Source organism: Malus domestica, chromosome 12, assembly GCF_042453785.1.
Source record: "Malus domestica chromosome 12, GDT2T_hap1".
Classification (NCBI taxonomy): Eukaryota; Viridiplantae; Streptophyta; class Magnoliopsida; order Rosales; family Rosaceae; genus Malus; species Malus domestica.
Genome location: NC_091672.1, coordinates 16,072,860 through 16,078,806, shown reverse-complemented (window position 1 = coordinate 16,078,806; position 5,947 = coordinate 16,072,860). Strand labels below are relative to the sequence as shown.

Here is a 5,947-nt window from a genome sequence, read left to right as displayed (position 1 = left end):
TCCATTTTCGAGCGCTCAAATCCACATCGTGGTCCTTGCGAACTCTTTTTCTTTCTATCTTCTTCTAAAGACTCGTCCCTCCTACTCGGATGTTATCGTCTGTAGACAGACCAAGGAAAAATCCTACTTGTAGAGTTTAGTTGATAAGTGTTACCTGGTTCTCGAAGCAAGTTCTTCAAACTGGGTCTTTTCTTACAATCTACCGCACCCCCACTTCTTGGGTAATACTTACAAGGTGACCTTCTTGGTCGGTTAAGCGGTCGGGCCGTTTAACAACTGTTGGGGTAATGGTTGTGATATAATTGTATACAACGACAAAAATGGAAATTATAATGTGGGCGGTAACGACGTTAACTGTGGCGAGGGTAATGGTTGTAATGGTAGTGCCAATAAAAGCGTGTCGCAGTTGGACTGCAAAGGTAACAATGGTGGTAGGGGCGGCACAATTGCGATGGTGGCAATTATTGTTGTGATTGTGGTGGCATTGTTGGCAGTTGTGTTTATGGTTGTAGTAGCGATGGTGGCATCAATGATGGTAATGACAATTGTGGTTATGGGTGGTACTGGTGGCATGCGACAGCCTGTCCCAGAATTTACGGAACAAAATGGCATTTTTGTAATTTCACTAAGTTTTGGGTTTTTATTTAAAAATTGTTTTTGGGATCTTAATTGGTGAGCCCAAGGGGCCCACCCCTTGATTTGTGTCCTCTGGCCCACTCTTCTTTATCTCTCTCTCTCTCTCTCTCTCTCTCTCTCTCTCTCTCCCCTTCTACTCGAGCACCACACCCACGCATGCACGCATACAACAACCTTCACCACCACCAAGACTCTCACTCAGGCGACCTCACGGGCATTTTCACCTCCTATCTTGACATTTCCAAGGGCAAGATGAGGATGAGGATTGACCTCCACTTGGGACGTGTTGTTGATCTTCTCGTTGGTCTGGTTAATATGTTCAACGAGGACGTCATGCTTCACCTGGAGCAAGGTGCATTGGGCGCGGATGAGGTTCTTTACCCCATTCATCTATTTAACGCCGACAAGTATGTCATTCATCTTCTTCTCCAAGCTGGCAAGCATGGCCCTCTTTTCTTGTCTTCTTCTTTGGAGGGTCATTTCGGGTCTGCCCTAAATGGCCCCATCTTTCATTCTTCTGCTTGTTATCCCGCTCGGTTGACCACGATCACAAAAAGTTCATAAGACAGCTGGGTAGAAAACACAACTAAATCGTATGTGTTTCCCATAGATTGTGCATGTTAACGCTAAAAATTTGTAGGTTAACAAATTAAAATTTATGAATCCTTGGTAGGCTAGAGATATGGACTAAAATGAAATGGACTCAAAGATTTAAGTGGTTTACCCCTCAAAATTGGGCTACATACACTATGTTGCTCGAATTGTATTCCTTTCAATTGCCCTACCCCAAAACAGGAGGTTCCCACCCCTTATACAGGCCCTCAATGTGATATAGTTTCTCTATGCCTAGTACACCCGGATATTGAACAATGAATGAAGAATGGCATGACAGAAAAACATTTGAGAAATAATCATCTTCAATTGGTCTAATAACGACATGTCCAACCAGAAAAATAACAAGATAAAAGACTAATGTAATTCCAAACACTTGCCTTATTTTACCACCAACACCTACTAGTGAAAATGTTCGTGACAAATGAAATAAGGTGGGTCAAGAAATATGAGAGGTGGGTGAGTATAGTACCACTCAAGAAAAATGTTGAAGAAGGAAAATTTACGAGAAATTGGTATGGTATATATGAGTGCCTTGCTTTTATTATTATACTGTCACGCAAGAATTCCATGGTCAGTATATATACATTTGTAATGACAAGCCAAACTAGTTCACATAATATGGTGTGGAGGAGTTTAACATGCACGAAGCATTGAAGCTTATGATGTGCATTTGATCTATCGGAAGTTCTTCCCTTCAAAAGTCTGGCCAAACTGCCAAGTCTTGGGGGCAACATGCCATGAAGTTGAGTGTCTTCTATCACTTGCTTCAACTCGGAAGGTCAGTGACTCACCGACCATCTTAGCACCTGTAACCCACCGCTGACCCCACATCCGACTCATTGTTGTCCATTTGAGCTTGTCGGAGCCCTTCACCTGCACGCTGATGATGTCCCCAGCTCCTCCCACGTTCCATACCAACACTTCATTGAAATAAGGGTTTCCGGTTATTGTGAATCGCATGCCTCCTTTCTTCTGGCATGGAACCCTACAAAACAATTTCTAGCAATCATTAAAATCATTTTTACAACGGGAAATATTCTCTTGTCATAAAATTAATGTACGTACATGTTATGTTATCATGCTTTTCAATATGGTCCATCGAAATTCATATATATATATACATATATATATATATGTATGTATGTATGTATGTATGTATATTAGTAATGTGTGTTTTAAAACATTAGTATTCGTGATAAAACCATTTATATGTATCGATCAAACATTCAATCTATTCAATGCATGCATGTGCATTTAATCACCTGCGGTACGTGACTGGAATAATGCCCGCCTTGTACTCAGCAATGTTGAGGAACACGGGCTTGGCTATATCAAAATGCTCGCGTGGCGGATTGCACCATCCTCCATTGTCACTAGCCTGATTCCAATTTGGTGGGCAATTGTTGGTTGCAGTAACAGTGAGAATAGGCTTCCCTGGCTTACACCACTGGGGCTCATCCACACACTTGATTTCATAGCTAGCATGCACCACATGACAGTCCATTGTTGAACAAAGCATTGCTCAATGCCACTGTCTCGAGGCCATAGCCTTCTTGAACCACGTCATGGTTGTAAGTTTATGAGTATGATTTATGGAATGAATCAGTTCTTGTGTTTAAGATTGATATGGAAAAGTCTTAGTCAAAAGCCTTAACTTATTTAGAAAACTTCATTTTAATCCCTAAATAAGATTGCTTTTTCAATAATACCGTATGTAAGATTAAAAACTAAAAATAGTCCTCCATGTCAGATTATAGTATTCCATGTCACATTTAATCATTTTTTAATAAATTTATTGCATTTTTAGTTTCCCTATTTACCCTTATTACTCTCTTAAAACCAATTAGAGAAACAAATATATAATTAATTTTTCAAGAATGCTTAATTAACTAGATCCATAATTAACATGTTTGTTATAACATAAATCTCCATGTGTTATTCCAATCAAAGAACCCAGAAAACTCAGAAACCATGATCAAACAAAAAAAGCCATAAAACTTACAAACCAAAAATCTCGTTGTATTCGGAAGAAAGAAGAAAAAATGGTCTTTTAGATGCCAAATTGACGGTGAATCCAGAGATAAATGAAAAGAAAATACAAATTGAGAAAATAGAATGTGAAATCACAACTTAATTGACCGTACCAAATTCATCGGACATACACTATATAGTACCTAACCGACCATACCAAATGGATAAGACCTAATTGATAGTACCTAAATGATTAAGGTGCATTCATATAGGTACTATGGTTTAGGTGCATTCATATAGGTACTATGGTTTAGGTGCATTCATATAGGTACCATGATTTAGGTGCATTCATATAGGTACCATGGTTTAGGTGCATTCATATAAGTACCATGGTTTAGGTGCATTTGACTTGGTACTATGATTTATGTGCATTCGACTAGGTTATATGATTTAAGCACATTAGGACATGGTTTAAGTGCATTCGATTATGTAAAATATATGATTTGGCTATTTATATTTCCTCTATGCTTTGAATGGTGATAATGAATAATTTGAATTAGGTATTTGTTAATTCTTGTAACGTATCACTAATATATTTTTTGAATTATGTTTATCATTTTAGAAAGTCAGACAATAATCAATGCCAAAAAATATGGAGCAAATTAAAATCAAATATTTAATAGGGGCATTATAGGAACCAAAAAAACGCATTAAATATTTAAAAACAAGAAAATATAAATTTTAATATTTATGCTGACATGGAAATTTAGTCAAAGGACAATAATGAATATATAATCTAACATAAGGTTTTAATTGAATTTCAATCTTTATCAAGGATTAAAATGGAGAAACCCCTAACTTATTTGGTTTCCTTGTGGAATAAGTATTGTGAGATGCTGAGTAATCCTTGTGGGATTAGAACTCGGTAATAGAACACGTTTAGGATTGATATGTTATATCAATTGTGAAGTTTGAATCCTAAGTCGATTCTGATAGGGAATGACAAAAGGAGTACTATAAAAGCTTATGCGATTACTCTTGCAATATACGGTTATATAGCATTCCAAGCCCTGTTGTTTGGGAGAACCATTGTGATTTGCTAAAGAGGAGAAGGTTGTAAGCTGTGAAGTCGCAATGGCTTCTTCATCTGGTTCTAATTATGCAGGTAAGTTCTCGAGTCTTTCTCATGTTTTTGTTCATCTCTTGGTTAAGTGGAGCTGTGATTTAATTGGTTGTATCCGTGTTTTTAGTTTGATGAACCGTTCAAGTTTATTCTTACAATGGTAACCACAAGCTCCACCAAATGTTCCTGAGCCGCCCTCGTAGAATGTGGCATGAGCTTGCTTCCAAGGGCCAGCAGTGAACCTTGGCTTATGGTGCTTTATGGGGTGGTGAACTCCAAAGCGGCCGCGGTTGGCTGCAACCACATGGACATGGTCAACTAGCACAAAAAGAAAGACAGAAAAGGAACCCAAAAGAGCTTGCAAAGTAGGTAATGTCATGGTGATTTAATTTCTTTGTTTTTAATTTGAAGATTCTTGTGCTGCTTAGGCATATGTTATATAGTACAAGATTGTTGTTATTTTGTTAGTTGCAATTGTTTATAGTTTACTCGGTACCTCATTCAATTATATCATTGCTAGCAATACACAACCTATATATATATATATATATATATATTTTATATGGTTGTAACTCCTCCCTCTCTTTGTTGATTGGAGATGTCCTCATGACTCAAAATCTACGATTAGTTTTTTTTCAACTAAACAGTAATAACAGAAATGTTTAGTAATAACAGAAATGCCACATGGCACTATTTCAGTAGTAGAGTTTGTTAGTATAGTTAGAAGGGTATTATTGTAATTGGGATATATGGCTATATAAGGGATTATATAGCTATTATTTCATTAAGTTCTATTGTATACATTTTCTCTAATCAATCAATACAATCTTTTTTATTTCTCTCTATCATCTTCCTCTTCCTCTGTAGCAATTCTTCATCTTTTACAATGTAGTAAACATGGTATCAGAGCCACCAAGGCTCACGCCATGGATCTTAGTGGTCGATTCCTCCTCTCATTTTTTTTTCTTCATTACTTTCTATCGTTTTTCGCATTTTGCTTGTAAGAAGCTACAGAGAATATCCGCAACCGCCTCGTTGGGGTTCATCTGAACTAGGTCACTAGGAGGGAGGGCACCACGAGCGATCTTCCCTTGTTTCTCAGACGGAGGAAATGTCTGAAGGGTTGAATCTTGAAATTTCACAGTGAGGTGGCCTGGATCTGGAACCGCAGAAGGAACAAATCCCGAGTCGTTTTGGTTGTCAATGGTGGTATAATTTTGGGACATCATCTTGCCCTCTATATGTTTCTTCTTCTTCTTCTTCTTCTTCGTTGTGTCCGCTCGCTTTCTCGCTCAGATGAGATATCTCGTCTTGGCCTTTTTCAATAATTGAATTGTTTCTGGGTTTTTGAAGAGTTGAATTGTTTCTGGGTTTTTCCTCTGGGTTTCAAAATTTGTGCAGCTTGGTGTGGAATTTGACTCTCTTTCCTCTAGGGCACTCTGCAGATTTTGGTATAGTTGTTTGCTTCTTCCTTCCATAATATTTCACTGAACTTGCACTGGATTTGGGTATGGTTCTTGAAGTTCTTGGAGTCTAGTTACTGTTATTGGATTGGTGATCTTGCTATAATCTTTCCTGGTGGTGTTGTTGGAATCATGTCGT

The 5,947-nt window shown here is 37.9% G+C and overlaps 1 pseudogene; it reads right to left on the bottom strand.

Moving 5' to 3' along the window:
* Positions 1-1,926: 1,926 nt before the first annotated feature.
* LOC103450018 (expansin-A9-like) lies at positions 1,927-5,574 on the bottom strand (annotated as a pseudogene).
* Positions 5,575-5,947: the final 373 nt, after the last annotated feature.